At 35.1% G+C, this 17,782-nt stretch overlaps 1 pseudogene; it reads left to right on the top strand.

Annotated features, from left to right (window-relative positions):
* Nucleotides 1–17,458: 17,458 nt before the first annotated feature.
* LOC114051917 lies at nucleotides 17,459–17,782 on the top strand (annotated as a pseudogene).

A 17,782-nucleotide genomic window follows, 5' to 3' on the forward strand; every position in this document is an offset into this window, starting at 1 on the left:
CATTTTACAAAGTCATTCTTTTTCTTCAAAAATCCGCTCAGCTGCTACTTTCTTCTTGAAGTCTTCTAATGATACCCTAGTCTATTTTAGTGTTCTGTCTTTAAATATTTCCAGGGCTGATTGATCTCAGTTCTGTCTCCTTTACTCCATGGCCTGTATTATACTTACAGTCAGTTCTCCTTTTTCGAAAACACAAATTTGTCCCCACTTGATTGATATATTAGAGAATAATTTGAGTATTATTTGAATTTCTCATTTGCTTATGCAAAATTTAATCTTTGAGAAACAGTGAGAATGCAAAAAAGGGAACCACTTCATAATAACCCACAAGTTGCAATGTTTCTGATGCCCATTTTCACAAGCAAACTTTGAGTCTTTTTCAAAGGGCAATATTTATTAATATATAATAATATATAATGTATGATATATTGTATAACATATATCATATATGATACATTATATAATATATAAATACATATATTTATATATGTGTATGGATGAAGTTCATTGAGTAAATATATTTTAATATATATGCAATTATATACACTAATATATATGCATACACACAGAATAAATAATAATAATAACATTTATATCATCTTCAGATTTGCAAAGCACTTTACCAATGTCAGTTCATTTGACCCTCCACACACAATAAATTATATATACATATATATATTTATACATATATGAAATACGCTTTACTCTTCTCAGTGGAAAGGGCACATATATACATGTAAGAATGAGGTTGGTTGAGTAAATAAGTCAAGCCAGCCCACTCCACAGAAAGTCCGTAATGAGGTGAGAACATGTCTCAGATCAATAGATCAAACACTTAGACAAAGTGAGAAAAAAGTCCATGATAATTCAAGGGAAGAATGTTCCGATTGGCTGAGGAAACTTGGTTACAACCTAATTTGAAACCAATACAAAACCATAAACAGGAGGAAGAGAAATAGCACTAAGCTGTGATAGAGAAGAGAGTATCATGGAAGGTCATTAATCCTACAGGCTCAGGGCTGAAGGTTTCAGTGGAAGAGGACTGAAGTAAGTGCCAACAAAAAAAAAAAAAAAGGTCTGTTCATTAAACCTCATCCCACTCCCCTCCTGGTGTCTGTCTATCAACAGACATGGTAATATGCTATGCTGTTACATTTTTGGTAACCTGAATTTTACCTTAACCACAAAGATGCTAGGGGTGAAGTAGAAATAGCTATAAATGTAAATTAAGGTAGAGATCCAAACCCCGGCCTAAATCATAGGAAGTTTCCTAACTTGGGGCTCAGAGCAATTGTGATTGTACGCCTAACTTTTGTCTATCGTGAAGTCCCTAAAACAGCAGAAGAGGAAACTATGAGGACCTGAGGAGACGTTATATTGCCCCCTAGGCTTAAAACAGGCTGATTATCAACAAGGTATCCCATATACTTTGTATTGCCTAATTATTTACATGTTACCTCTCTCAATAGAGTGTGAGCAATGCAAACTTTATGAGAAAAACATCTTGAGGTTTTGTAAGCATGAAACATTCATGAACTAGCCCAGTAAGTTCTTTTAGCTTTTGAGGACTTAAAACAAAAAATGGGGATTAAAAACAAGAAAGAAGCCCATGTAACTTCTGTAAGATTCCAGAATGCCATCTTAAAGCATAGTTAAGCTTTGCCCTAAGTGACCAAGTAAGATTTTTCTTCTCCAGAGGTCTTTTAAAATATACACATTGTAGAATATCCTCACCAGACTGGAGGCATGATGCACAGTACAGACCTCTAGCTGATGCAAGGAGGAGGCAGCACAGAAGGGGAGACTTTTCAGAGCTGTGGATACAAAAGACACAAGCAAGCATGGCCTTATTCTCTTTTCTCTTTTCTCTTCTCTCATGTTGCTGCATTTTCTTGAGGTTTTAATGGACTGCCAGAGCAATATGAATCATTGACAATCACAAGACAAGAAGTTAGAGTCTGGGCTGATCTTTTTTTCTAGTCTGAATCTTTTGGGGAGGTGGTGGGGGCAATTCAGGTATTAAAATAGAGATATCCCTGCTTATCACCATTCTCAATGACTCTGTAATCTTGAACAGTCGCCTTTATCCTGCTGTTTGGGGTGGAGGAATGGTTGATTTCTGTGTGTTGTAGAGCAGTGGTGTCAAATTGAAATAGAAAAAAAAAGGACCACAAAAAAAATATATATATATATATATATATGAATTCCTGCTGGCCATATATTGACAGTTTCAAAATGTAATACTATCTATGTTTTGTAATATTTTATTTATTTTGTTGAATCTTTCCCAATTGTAGTTTACTCTGGTTCAGGTAGCACTTCTGAGAGTTGTGGGTTGCATGTGGGCCACATGTCACATGTTTTACATCCATTCGTAGACCATCCATTTGGCCCAATGACCTTAGACAAATAGCTTCACCTCTCTAAGCCTTATTTTCTTCCTCTGCACGAGGGGTTTGGATTTGAAGATCTCCAAGGGCTCTCCCAGTTCTAACATTCTCTGATTCTGGGTTGCTGAATAAAAGTTTTGGAATCACTTGTCTGAACAACAAGAAAACTGAAGCTTTTTCCTCCGTCCTGCATCCTTTAATTGGTATCTGGCACCACCTACTGGAAGAAAGATTCCCCAATAACTGAGCCACATCTAAGCTTTTATTGATCCATTTATCCATTGAACAAGTATCCATTTATTGGGTACTTCCTAGGCTCTCAGCATTGTACTATAGAGAACAGAAGATAAAGATTTAATTCTTGTCTCTAAGATAAATAACTTACAGTAAACAAGTTTTATGAACTAACCAGCTTTGAGGGGAAGAGAGAAGAGAGAAGGGATGAGTATCCAGAAAATACTTTGTTGTTAGATTTCTCTGTGTAAGTGTTGCATATCCTCCAGCCCGGTAAACTCTTTGAGGGCAGGCACTGCTTCTTTTTTTGCCTAATGCATTGTACCTTGCACATAGCAGGAGCTTAATAAACATTTGTTGAATAGAATTAAATAACAACCTGTTTGTCTTTGGACTTGAACTTGGTGGGACTAATGCTATGTAAGAATTGGGCTAAATTGTGAGCCTAATTTTCTCTACTTCCGTGTACCCTTGGAGACCTAGGGATTTTATTGGGCTTATTATGCCTCTATGTTGGGGGAAATCTCTATATGTGTGCCCTTGCTATGTCTTTGAAGTAAATATTACTTTGTAAAAAAACTAGTCTGATATGAAGTGGTTAAATGGAACTGGGGTGCACATTGTCCATGCCCCCAAACCAGAATGGTACTCTGGGGCTTTTACGTAGGCATATGTATTGTTCTTTCCCTTGCTTCCCCAGGGCTACACCAAAAAGAGTCTCAAAATACTCAATATGACATAGTTTTATGCAGTCCTACATATACAAGTAAAATTACAATTATCCCTAAGCATAAAGCTTTGTAGATTCAAGAAACATTTCACAAAACTTACCAAAGATTACTGTTTGCTTCTTGTTGTTGTTGTTGCTGAGTCATTTTACGGTCATTTCAGACTCTTTGTGATACCATTTGGGGTTTTCTTGGCAAGGATACTAGAGCAGTTTACCATTTCCTTCTCTAGCTCATTTTACAAATGAGGAAACTAAGGCAAATAGGGTTAAGTGACTTGCCCAGGGTCACAGCTAGTAAGTGTCTGAGGCCAGATTTGAGCTCAGGAAGATGTGTCTTCCTGATTCCAGGCCCAGCATTCTATCCACTTCACCACCTATTTGCTTAGTATTTAGCAAGTGTCTGACTCAGGGCTCAAATAGCCTTCCTTAACCCACAAGTGAAAATCAAAGAAAAAAATCAAGGCAAAGAAAATCGGAAGGAAACCGGATTCATACAGGGCTTTTCCAGTCCACACAAGGATATAGGATCTGGAGTCAACTTGGTGCCATCCCTTGCTCTTAGATTAAAAAAAAAATGCCCAAGGTAAAAATTGTTCCATGATACCCTCACCACATTAGGAAATCCAGCTGGGGTTTGGACAAAATTTTCTACATGTCCTTTTCATACAAGACACAGAATTTCTCTAGGGATCCTTATAAGTAATCTTGGAAATCCAGGCAAATTTCCCCTGGATCCTAATTCCAAAGGACACTCAAAATTCCCCCAATGGATCCCTGCCACTGCAAAGATAATCCAAATGGAATTTCAAATTCACCTAACAGGATGAGTGGACTTAGGTTAAAAAAAATGGTAAAGACAATAAAAATTTTTTTTAAAAAAAGGAAAGGTAGCACCTCTCCTTTTCCTCTGTTAGCAGTTTCTGTAATATTTGAATTAATTGTTCTTTGAATATTTGATAGATTTAGTTTATAAATTTGTCTGATCTTAGAGTTTATTTTTTCCTTTTAGGGAGTTCATTTACAATTTGTTCAATTTTCTTTTCTGATATTGAATTATTTAAATTTTCTATTTCTTGCTGTCTTAATCTGACTACTTTTTATTTTGTAAATATTTATCTATTTCATTTAAATTATCAGTTTTGAAGGCATGTATTTGGGCAAAATTTTCTTAAGTTATATCTATTCCTTCTTCACTTGTTAATTTTACTTTTTCAATATTGTTATAGGCAATTTGGTTTTTTTCTCCTTTTAAAAATCACACTAGCTAATGGTTTAATCTATTTTATTTGGGTTTTTTTTTTAACCAAAAAAACAGCTCCTGGTTTCATTTATCAATTCAATTTTTTCTTTCAATTTTATTAATCTAGCCCTTGACTTTCAAATTTTCTATTTGTTGCTTGGTTGAGATTTCCATAGATTTGTTGCTTTTTTGGATTTGTTAGTTGTGTATCCACTTCATTCTTTCTATTCCTATTCCTATTCTTTCTAACTATTGTTTATCACAATGTTTATAGAAATAAATTTGCCCCCTCCAGACTGCTTGGTCTAAATCTCAAGAGTGTTGGTATGATGTCTGACTGTATTTATTTTCCTTGATGAAAAAAATCAATTGTTTTTATGATTTGTTATTTGATCCACTAATTCATTAGGATAAAATAATTTAGTGTCCATTTAAGTTTGAATCCTTTCTTCAAAGGTCATTTGATTATATAAAATTATGTTAATGTAATTACATATTGTCATAATTTTATTATAATTTTTGTGTTGTGGCCAGCAAAGTATGTGTTTAATTTTTCTGCCTTTCTGAATTTATGAGGTTTTACGTGGTCAATGTCTATAAAGATGCTATGTAGAGCTGAGAAATACATGTACCTCTTCAGGCTGCATTACAGACTATAAAAATATTAAATAAAATATTAACAAAGAGGCTACTGTAATATTTTTAAACTATGAACTATGACAAGGTTATATTTTTACAAAGAAGGGAGGGTTGTTTCAATATTATAAAAAATAAAAACATCACAAACCAATTTTGTTGTTGTTCAGTCATTTTGGTCATGTTTGACTGTGACCCCATTTGGGATTTTCTTGGCAAAGACACTCGAGTGGTTTGCCATTTCCCTCTCCAACTCATTTTACAGGTGAGGAAACTGAGGCCAACAAGGTTAAGTGACTTGCCCAGGGTCACATAGCTAGTAAGTGTCTGAGGCCTAATTTGAGCTCAGGTCTTCCTGATTCCAGACCCAGTGCTCTATCCCCTGCACCACCTACCTGCCCCATATTAATAGCAAAAGCAATAAAAATCACATGATTATTTATCAACAGATGCAAAAGATTGTTATAAGATATAATGGCTACTTTTGTTTAAAAGACTAAAAATTACAGAGATAAATAGACCTTTCTTTAATATGGTAACTTGCTGTTCATCTTTCGTTTTCAAAGACGAATGGCATCATGGTATAATGTCTTGACTTGCTAATGAATTGGATTTCAGTGAGGTAGAGTTGTGCAAATCATCAATCTCAGTTTCCCTTCCAGAGTCATAGAAGTCCAGTGACAGGACAAAAATCAGGATAACTGGCAATGGCCTGGGACACAGTGAATGACTTTGATGTCTTTCACATCTTACCAAGCTCTAAGCATTCCACAGTACTTGCTTCAGCTGCCTTCATGGCCATTTGAACAAATTGTTCTGGTCTACCTAATCTGCCTAGAGAAGTGTTCACTTGCTTGGGGTAGGCATCCCCTTAACTCACCAATGGATTTATCAGGGTGTGGCTACTATGCATGCTACAGCTTCTTGGAGCCACAGGTAGGAGTTTGGTGACATCCACCAAAAGTGGATGAACAGCCCTGAAAAGGGTTCAGCAAGCCCTCTCACGAGAAGTGCTGGTCCTCCCTGAATACTTGATACATCCCAATTATGTATAATAAAGAAATAATGGAAACCTTTCCAATAAGACCAGGGCTAAACCAAGAATTCCATTATCATAGTTATTGTTTAATAAAGTTCTAGAAATGCTAGCTATACCAATAAGATAAGAACAAGAAAATGAGACAATAATAGGAAAAGAAAAGCTAAATTATCACTTTTTGCAGATGATATGGTCTATTTAGAGAACTCTAGAGACTTGTCCAAAATTAATTGAAATAATAACTTCACCAAAGTATTAGGATATAAAATAAAACCATGTAAATCATCAGTTCTCCTTCATATTACCAACAAAACACCAAAGAAATAGATTAAAAAAAAAGAAATTCCATTCAAAATAACTACAGTATTGAATTGTGAAATATTTGGGAGTCTACCAAAATATATGTAGGAACTACATGAATACAACTATAAAATACACCTTACAAAAATAAAGACAAACCTCAAAAATTTGGAAGATAGGAATTGCTCATGTTTGGGCTATATGATACAATAAAAATGATAATTCTACCTAAATTTTTATTCAGTTCCATATCAACGAAAGTACCAAAAGAATATATTATAGAGCTAGAAAAAAAACAATAACAATAACAAAATTCATCTGGGAGTAAAAATAAAGTCAAGGGAAATAATGAAAAAAAGTGGGAAGGAAGGAATCCTAACAATACTAGATCTCAAATTATATCACAAACCAATTATCATCAAATACTATTTGGTATTGGCAAAAAAAAATAGAAAGGTTGATCAGTAAAGTAGATTAAGTACAACACACAGAGAAATAAATAAACACAGTGTCATAATGTTCAATGAAATAAAATTACTAAAGTAAATGACTCACATTATAAGAAAATATATTTGAAATATTGGAAAGCCCAATGTCAGAAATAAGGTTTAGAGAAACATATCACACCATTTACCACAATAAGTTCCAAACAGATACACTACCTAGATTCAAAAGATCACATCTTAAATAAATTAGGGTATCAAGAAAGACGATCCCTTTCCCATCTATTGATACATGAAGAATATTTGAACAAACAAGGAATAGAGAAGATAGCAAGAGATAAAATGGATAATTTTTATTGCATAAAACTGAAAAGCTTCAACCCAAATAAAAATCAATGCAATTAAAATTAGAAGAGAAAGAGTTAACTGGGGGGAAATTATAGCATGTTTTTTCTCATAAAGGTCTGATCTAAGAATATATAGGAAATGGTTCAAATATATAAGAATAAGAGCCATTGACAATATGATATAAGCAGGCAGTTTTCAAGGGAAGAATTGAAACTATCAGTAACTATATGGAAAAAATGTTCCAAGTCACTAATAATAAAAAAATTCAGATCAAAAGAATTCTGAGGTTCTACCTTACACACATCAAATTGGCAAAGATAACAAAAAAGGAAAATGATCATTATTAAAGTGGTTATAGGAAGTCAGGCACTAGTCAATGGAGTTTTGACATGGTCCAATCATTCTAAAAAGCAATTTAGAGCTATGCCCCAAAAGTCACAAAACTATGCATACTCTTTGATCACTACTAGGTTTATATCCCTAAGAATCAAAGAAAAAAGGAAAAGATCACATGCACAAAAAAATTTTATAATGGCACTTTTTGTGGTAGCAAAGTACTTGAAAATGAGCCCATCAACAAATTAGGGCATGTGATTATTAGAAGGTTATATTAAGTATATTATAGATAAAGAGAAACCTGAAAACACTTGTATAAACTGATGCAGAGTGAAGTGGACAGAACCAGGAGACAATTTATATAATGACTTTAACATTATAAAGAAAAATAACTTTGAATCTGAGGCCAAATTTGAACTCAAGTCTTTCAGACTCCAGGCCCACACTGTACCACCTAGTTGGAAAGAAATACAAATAATCCCACTTTAAACAATAGAAATGACTGAAAGTGTTCACTGTGCTCTCTGGTTAATTTTCTTAATTGCATCTAATCAATATTTCCAAAACTTAAAATGCAACATAAAACAAAATATAGGCAAGCAATAGTTTATTGGATGAAGGCAAAACTTGGACCTGGTAGGACCTGGATTCGAGTGCTGTCTCTAGAACATGCTGACTATGTGACCTGGAGCAAATTACTTGCCTTCTCAGTGCCCCAGGCAACACTCTTAGACTATAAATTGTAAATGACTTGATGATTTGCATCAAATGGAGGGAATTTTGACATTGAGAATCTATAATATCAATGAAATCACAGATTCAGGACACCCTCCCCCCCCCAAAAAAGACAAAATATATCATCAGAAAAGGTATTTGTTTTCATCTAACGCTGCTCTTAGATGTTACACTGACAGAATTCCCTCTAAATGTTTAGGCTCATTTGAAAAGAGAACTGGCTTCGGAATCAGAAGACCGGATTTTAAATCCTTTCACTTTCCTGGTGTTTCCTCAATTGTAAGATGAGGGGGTTGGACTCAGTGCCCTCTGAGGTTCCTATGATCCTGTGCTCCATCTGAAAAGAAAGCCACATGTTTCCCAAGGGAAGCCATATATTTCCCAAGAGGAAAAAGCATGTTTCCCACTCAAAAAAGAAAAAATAATTGGTGTATCTAGGTTATTTTTTAGGGAAAACAATCATTGTTCTCCTGACATTTTGCTTTTTTTATCTTTTCCTCAGTATATTCCTGTGTCTTATAGTTTATTTCTTGTGAGTCAAAAATACAAAAATCTTCATTAAAATAATCCCTGTTTTATTCATTTTTCTGTGAATAAAAGAAAATAATTTTCAAAAAAAGACAGAAAAATAACTTTGAAAGGTTTAATAAATTATCAATGTAATGGCAAACTATGACTACAGTATGTTACCCACCTTCTGAGAAAGAGGTGATGTAGTAAAGTTGCAGAATGAGACATGCATCTTCAAACATGGTCAATTTGTGGGTTTGTTTCACTTCACTATGTTTATCTGTTATAATGGAAAGTTTTTTTATTTTGTTTTCTTGGGAGGAATAAAAAGGGGAAGCAATAATAATGCAAAAAAAGAGGGTTATTGCATTTTTTAATGCACAGAAAGAGAACAAAAGGAAGTTTGGAGGCAGATACAGAGAAGCAGAACAGTCCTAAAGCTAATGTGTTGACTTTATTAATACCATTTAAAAAACAATCTAAACATAATAGATATTTGTGGGTTCATATGCAGTCCGTTTTTCTCTTTGTAAATGAAATGTTTATATTTGTTGGTGGTGAGTTCAGAATAACAAAAAATTAAAAAATTAATTTTTAAAAAAATCACTAATATTGTTATGTGTGTGAAATAAAAAATTCTAAACCTTACATAGGTAACTTTGTTACCTCTTACAGCATAATTTTGTCCTTTGCTTCATGAATACTATAAAATGCAAGTCAGAAGTTGTTTGGGGTTCCGCTTCCAGGAGCCAAGATGGCAGAGTAAGAAGTAAGTTGCTCTCACCCTCCCTTATTGACTTCTGAAAGCCCAGAAAATATTGCTCCAAGAAAAACCCTAGAACAGCTGAACCAGCAGAAAGACAGGGTGCAGCAGTCTTGTAGCCCAGTAAGCTTGAGGGATTAATGGGAAAGGCCCCTCTCACTTTGGGGTAGGGAGGCTACAGGACAGGAGGCATCCTAGCAAGCCAGTGGCAAGCTCCACCTCAGCATACCAGGGGAAGATCCTGAGCCCCAAGGTTGTGCAGCAGGCAAGTCCAACACTAGGACCCCGGAGTGCCTCAATACAGGCAGGGGAACCTGTAGATACCAGCTCAAAAAACCACTATGTGTAACGGCGTTCTCCAGCAGTCAAATCTTCCAGTGCCTCAGCAAAACTCTGGGAAGCATAACTCCAAGAGGTAAAGCTCCAGGCTAACAGATATCCTCTAGTAGCCAAATATATGAGTACAAGGCCTAAGTGAGCAGGCATCCCCCAGGGACCAGACTTGCCACCCCTACTCCAAGATCTCCAATGTTGCTGACCCCAGCCTAGCACCAGGTAAGCTGCCAGCACTCCACAGCCTCCAACTGCCAGCACCTGAGGCCCCAGCACACAAAGCCAGTGACTAGGTCCTGGGTTCCCAGCACAAGAAGCTTGGATCAGTGCCCCCTGCAATCCAGCAGGAGAGCTCAACTTTTTTTTTTTTTTTCAAAAAAGTCAGGAAATAAGAAAACATCATGGGCAAAATCCAGAAACGGACAATGACCATAGATTCTTATTGTGGAAACAGAGAAGATCAAGGCACAAACTCAGAAGAGGACAACATTGTCAATATATCCACATTCAAAACCTCAAAGGGGAATATGAACTGATCTGAAGCCCAAAAAACCTTCTTAGAAGAGCTCAAGAAGGATTTTAAAAGTCAAATAAGAGAGGTAGAAGAAAAATTGGGAATAGAAATGAGAGATATGCAAGAAAGAGTCAATAGCCTGGAAAAGGAAGGACAAAAATTAACTGTAGAAAATAAGCCCTTAAAAAATACAATTGGCCAAATGGGGGGAAAAAAAGTACACTGAAGAAAACAAGTCCCTAAAAAATACAGTTAGGCAACAGGAAAAAAGTACACTGAAGAAAACAATTCCTTAAAAAGCAGAATTGGTCAAATGGAAAAGAAGACACAAAACTCACTGAGGAGAACTCCTTAAAAAGTAAAATTGGCCAAATGGAAAAAGAGATACAAAATCTAATAGAAGAAAACAATTTGTTAAAAATTAGAATTGGGCAAGTGGAAGCTAATGACTCCATGAGAGAGCAAGAATCAGTCAAACAGAAACAAAAGAATGAAACAATAGAAGAAAACTTAAAATACCTCATTGGTAAAACAACTGGCCTGGAAAATAGATCCAGGAGAGACAGTTTAAAAATTATTGGTCTGCCTGAAACCCATGATAAAAAAAAAAAAAAGAACCTGGACAGCATCTTTCAGGAAATCATCAAGGAAAACTTCCCTGAGGTCCTAGAACCAGAGGGTAAAATAGTCATCGAAAAAATCTACTGATCACCTCTTGAAAGAGATCCCAAATTGAAAACACCAAGGAATATTGTAGCCAAATTCCAAAATTACCAGGTCAAAGAGAAAATCCTGCAAAGTAGCCAGAAAGAAATAATTTAAATATCATGGAACCACAGTCAGGATTACACGGGAACTTGCAGCTTCTACATTAAAAGATCATAGGACATAGAATGCAATATTACATAAAGCAAAGGAGCTTGGATTACAACCAAGGATCAACTACCCGGTGAAATTGAGAATAATCTTTCAGGGGAAGAGATGGACATTCAGCAAAATAGGGGACTTCCAAATCTTCCTGATGAAAAGATCAGAGCTCAACAGAAAACTTGATCTTCAAATATAAGACTCAAGAGAGGCATAAAAAGGTAAATAGGACAGAAAAAAACAACAACATGTTATTAATAAGAACAAACTGTTTACATCCCTACAAGGGAAGATGACACTTGTAACTCTTGAGAACTGTATTGTTATTATGCCATTTAAAAAGGGTAAACATAGACAGAAGGAGGTGGGAATAAATTGACTGTGATGTGATAAAAAAAAATCTAATTAAGTGGATTAAGTGGATCTAATTAAGAGATTGTACTGGGAGAAAAGGAAAGTAGGAGGCAGACAAGGATAAATTACATCACAGGAAAAGGGACAAAAACCTATTCCAGTAGAGGGCAAGAAGGGAGGGAGATGAGCATTGTTTGAACCTTACTCTCATGACATCAGGTTCAAAGACGGAATAACATAATCAGTTAGGTATAGAAATCTAACTTACCATATAGGAAGTAGAAAGGAAAAGAAAAGGGAAGGGTGAATAAAAGGAAGGGAAGAAGTAATAAAGGTAAAGGGGAAAAAATGGAGGGGGCTAATAGAAAGGAGGGCAGACTGAGGAGGCAGAGGTCAAAAACAAAACTCTAGTGAGGAGGGAAAGAGAGAAAGGAGAAAGAAAAGCATAAATGGGAGAAATATGATGGAGAGAAAGACACAGATAGTAATCATAACTGTGAATGTGAATGGGATGAACTCTCCCATAAAACAGACACAGATAGTAGAGTGGATTAAGAACCATAATCCTACAATATGTTGCTTACAAGAAACACATTTAAAGCAGAGGGATACACACAGAGTAAAAGTAAAAGACTGGAGCAGAATATATTATGCTTCAGCTGAAGTAAAAAAAGCAGGGGTAGCAATCCTGATCTCAGACAAAGCAAAAACAAAAATAGATCTAATTAAAAGAGATAAGGAAGGAAACCTGCTAAAAGGTACCATAGACAATGAAGTGATATCATTACTAAACATATGCACCAAATGATTTAGCATCCAGATTCTTAGAGGAGAAGTTAAGGGAGTTACAGGAAGAAATAGGTAACAAAACTATGCTAGTGGGGGACCTCAACCTGCCCCTCTCAGAACTCGGTAACTCTAACCACAAAATAAACAAGAAAGTTAAGGAGATAAATAGAATTTTAGAAAAGTTAGATATGGTTGACCTCTGGAGAAAACTAAATGGGGATAGAAAGGAATATACCTTTTTCTCAGTGGCACATGGCATCTACCCAAAAATTGACCGTGTACTATGGCATAAACACGTCACAATTCAATGCAGAAAGGAAGCAATATTAAATACATCCTTTTCAGATCATGATGCAATAAAAATTATATGTAATAAAGGGTCATGGAAAGATAGACTAAAAATTAACTGGAAACTAAATAATCTAATCCTAAAGAATGAGTAGGTCAAACAACAAATCACAGAAACAATCAATAACTTCATCCAAGAGAATGACAACAATGAGACAACATACTAAAACTTATGGGATGCAGCAAAAGTGGTTCGTAGGGGAAGTTTTATATCTCTAAATGCTTACATGATTAAAATAGAAAAAGAAGAGGTCAATGAATTGGGCATGCAACTAAAAAGGCTAGAAAAAGAACAAATTAAAAATCCCCAATTATATACAAAATTAGAAATTCTGAAAACCAAAGGAGAGATTAACAAAATTAAAATTAAGACAACTATTGTACTAATAAATAAAACTAAGAGCTAATTTCATGAAAAAAAACAATAAAATAGATAAACATTTGGTTAATTTGATTAAAAAAAGAAAGAAGAAAATGAAATTACCAGCATCAAAAATAAAAAGGGTGAATTCAGCACCAATGAAGAGTAAATCAAAACTGTATGCCAAAAAATTTGACAATCTTAGTGAAATGGATGAATATTTACAAAAATATAAATTGCCCAGATTAACAGAAGAGAAAATAAAATACCTAAATAACCCCATCTCACAAAAAAGATATTGAACAAGTCATCAATGAACTCCCTAAGAAAAAATCTCCAGGGCCAGATGGATTTACAAGTGAATTCTATCAAACATTTGAAAAATAAGTAATTCCAAAACTACATAAACTATTTGGGAAAATAGGTGAAGAAGGAGTCCTATCAGGGGTGAAACAAGGATGTCCACTATCACCACTATTATTCAATGTTGTACTAGAAATGTTAACTTTAGCAATAAGAGAAGAAAAAGACATTGCAGGAATTAGAATAAGCAAAGAAGAAACAAAGTTATCACTCTTTGCAAATGATGTGATAGTATATTTAGAGAATCCCAGAGAATCAAGTAAAAAATTACATGAAATAATAAACAAATTTAGCAAAGTTGCAGGCTATAAAATAAACTCACATAATCATCAGCATTTGTATATATTACTAACAAAGTCCAAAGCAAGAAATTGAAAGAGAAATTCCATTTAAAGTCACAGTAGATGTTATAAAATATTTGGGAGTCTACCTGCCAAAACAAACTCAGAAACTATATGGACACAATTACAAAACACTTTTCACACAAATAAAGTCAAATCTAAATAATTGGAAAAATATCAGTTGTTCATGGGTAGGCTGAGCTAATATAACAAAAATTACAATTCTACCTAAATTAGGTTACTTATTCAGTGCCATACCAATCAAACTACCAAAAAATTATTTTATGGAGCTAGAAAAAACAATAACAAAATTCATCTGGAAGAACAAAAGGTCCAGAATATCAAGGGAACTAATGAAAAGAAATGCAAGGAAAGGTGGCCTAGCCATACCAGATTTTAAATTGTATTATAAAGCAGCAATCACCAAAACTGCTTGGTACTGGCTAAGAAATAGAATGGTGGATCAGTGGAATAGGTTAAGTATGCAAGACACAACAGTCAATGCCTATACTAATCTACTATTTGATAAATCCAAAGACTCCAGCTTCTGGTTTAAGAAATTACTATTTAACAAAAACTGCCAGGAAAACTGGAAAATAGTATGGCAGAAATTGGGCATAGAGCAATATCTTATACCCTATGCCAAGAGAAAGTCAAAATGTATACATGATTTAGATATGAAGACTGATACTATAAGCAAACTAGGAGAGCAAGAAATAGTTTACATGGAGAACGGAAGAATTTATGACCAAACAAGAGATAAGAGAACATTATGAAATGCAAAATGAATCACTTTGATTACATTAAATTGAAAAGCTTTAGTACAAACAAAGCCAATGCAACCAACATTAGAAGGGAAGCAGAAGGCTGGGAAAGAATTTTTACAGCCAGTGTCTCTGATAAAGGCCTCATTTCTAAAATATATAGAGAACTTAGTCAAATTTATAAGAATAAAAGTCATTCCCCAATTGATAAATGGTCAAAGGATATGAACAGGCAGTTTTCAGAGGAAGAAATTAAAACTATCTATAGTCATACGAAAAAATGCTCTAAATCACTATTGATTAGAGAAATGCAAATCAAAACAACTCTGCAGTACCATATCACACTTATCAGATTGGCTATCATGACAAAACGGGACAATGATAAATGGTGGGGATGATTTGGGAAAATTGGAACACTAATGCATTGTTGATGGAGTTGTGAACTGATCCAACCATTCTGGAGAGCAATTTGGAACTATTCTCAAAGAGCTATGAAAACCTAGCAATAACCACTTCTAGGGCTGTATCCCAAAGAGATCATACAAATGGAAAAAGGACCCACATGTACAAAAATATTTATAGCAGCTTTTTGTGGTGATGAAGAATTGGAAATTGAGGGGATGCCCATTAATTGGGGAATGGCTGAACAAGATGTGGTATACAAATGTAATGGGATACTACTGTGCTATAAGAAATGGTGAGCAAGCAGACTTCAGAAAAACATGGAAAGAATATATGAACTGATGCTGAGTCAAGTGAGCAGAACCAGGAGAACATTGTACACAGTAACAACCACACTATGTGACGACTGATTTTGATAGATTTAACTCAAGGATCTAAGACAACTACAAAAGACTCATGATGGGAAAAGCTATCCACATCCAGAGAAAGAACTATGAAATCTGAATGCAGATGGAAGCATACTATTTGTTCTCCTTTTCTTTTGTTGTTTTGTTTTGATTCTTCTTTCTCATGATTCCTCCCATTGGTTCTAATTCTTGACATCATGACTAATGTGAAAATATGACTAATATGAATGTATAAGTAGAGCCTATGTCATATTGCACACCATTTTAAGAGGGAGGGGGAGAAAATTTTAAATTCAGAATCTTATGGAAGTAAATGTTGAAAACTAAAAATAAATAAATAAATTATTTTTTAAAAAAAGAAAAAAAATTTTGCTTGGGAAAGAGAGAACTCCAGCTAATCCAATTAATTTTGCCAGTGTGAACTTTGCATTAATTAATAATTAATTAATTGTCTCTGACATTTTGACCTTTGGAAAAAAAAATAAGGAATTTGAGTAGAACCTATTATGCCTCAGGTGAATTAAAAAATCATGGTGGCAAATGTGATCTCAGACAAAGTCAATCATTAAACATGGCTAAAAAAAATAAGCAATGAAAACTACACTATATTTAAAGACATCATTGATAATGAAACAGAAATAGGGAAGTACAGAGGAGGAACAGGTGTTGGGGAAGATAATGAGTTCTGATTTAGACATGTTTAGTTTGAAGCGTTCACTGAATAGTGAACATGTCTATCTGGCATGACCTGCAGTCTTGAATCTCTTACTTTCTGTTAGACACCTTGAACTAAATGTCCTGTAAATATCTCAAACTCAGCATGTCCCAAACTGAACTCATTGTCTTTCCCTCAAAACCCTCCATCTTCCTAAGTTCTCCATTATTGTCAAGGACATCACCATGCTTCCCATCATTCGGGCCCACAACCTAGGTGTCATCCTCAACTCCTCACTTTCTCATCATTCATATTCAATCAGTTGCCAAGTACTGTCATTTTACCTTGGTAACATCTCTAATATAAGCCCTTTGACACTGCCACCATGTTGGTGCAGGCCTTCATCAACTCAAGCCTAGACTGTTGGAGTAGCCCACCGATTGATCTTCCTGCCTCAAGTCTCTCCCCTCTCCAGTCCATCCTTCACTCAGCTGTTAAATTGTCATGCACAGGTATGACCATGTCATCCTCTTACTCAATGAACTTCAGTGGCTCCCTATTACCCCTAGGATCAAATATAAAATCCTTTGCTTGGCTTTTAAAGCTCTTCATGACTTGTCCCCTTCCTATCATTCCTGTCTTCTTACACCTTATTCTTCCTTCATCAGAGGGAAATATCTATCTATGGTTTAGTGACACTGGCTGCCTTTATTGTTTCTCAAATAAGACAATCTCCTGACTGTACATTTTCACCAACTGTCCCTATGCCTCGAATTCTCTACTTCCTCATCTCCATTTCCTGGCTTGTTGTCCTCCACCAAGTTCCAGCTAAGATTTCACATTCTACAAGAAGTCTTTCCCAATCCTCTTTAATACTAATGACTTCTATCTAGTGATTATCTCCAATTTATTCTATCTATATCTTATTTGTACCTTGTTATTTAAATGTTGCCTCTGTCATTAGATTCTAAGGTTCTTGAGAACAGAGACTTTCTTTTTCTTTCTTTGTATGCCTAGTGCTTGGCACATAGTAGATACTTAATAAATGCTTGTTGACTTTATTTGATATAGAACTGGAGTTCAGGGGAGACATTAAGGCTGAATGTAAAACTGAGAAGTCACCTAAGCAAAGCTGATAGTTGAATCTATGGGAATTGATGAAATTACCCAAACAAGGTATAGAAAACCAACAGAAAAGAGAAGAGGCTTAAAGAACATTCATGGTTGCTTTTTTTTGGTCCCAGCAGCAGGAGGAAGATGACGAAGGGGACGTCTTCATTTGGTAAGCGCTGGAATAAGACGCACACTTTGTGCCTTCTTTGTGGTTCTAAGGCATACCATCTTCAGAAGTCAACATGTGGCAAATGTGGACATCCTGCTAAACACAAGAGAAAGTATAATTGGAGTGCAAAGGCTAAGCGATGCAGCACCACTGGTACTGGTCAAATGAGGCACCTAAAAATTGTCTATCGCCCATTCAGGAATGGATTCCGTGAAGGAACAACACCTAAACCCAAGAACACAGCTGTTGCAGCATCTAGTTCATCTTGAGGATTCAACTGTTTGTTAAAATAAATGTC

This window comes from Vombatus ursinus, unplaced genomic scaffold (genome assembly GCF_900497805.2).
Source record: "Vombatus ursinus unplaced genomic scaffold, bare-nosed wombat genome assembly UNPS02014807.1, whole genome shotgun sequence".
Taxonomy (NCBI): domain Eukaryota; kingdom Metazoa; phylum Chordata; class Mammalia; order Diprotodontia; family Vombatidae; genus Vombatus; species Vombatus ursinus.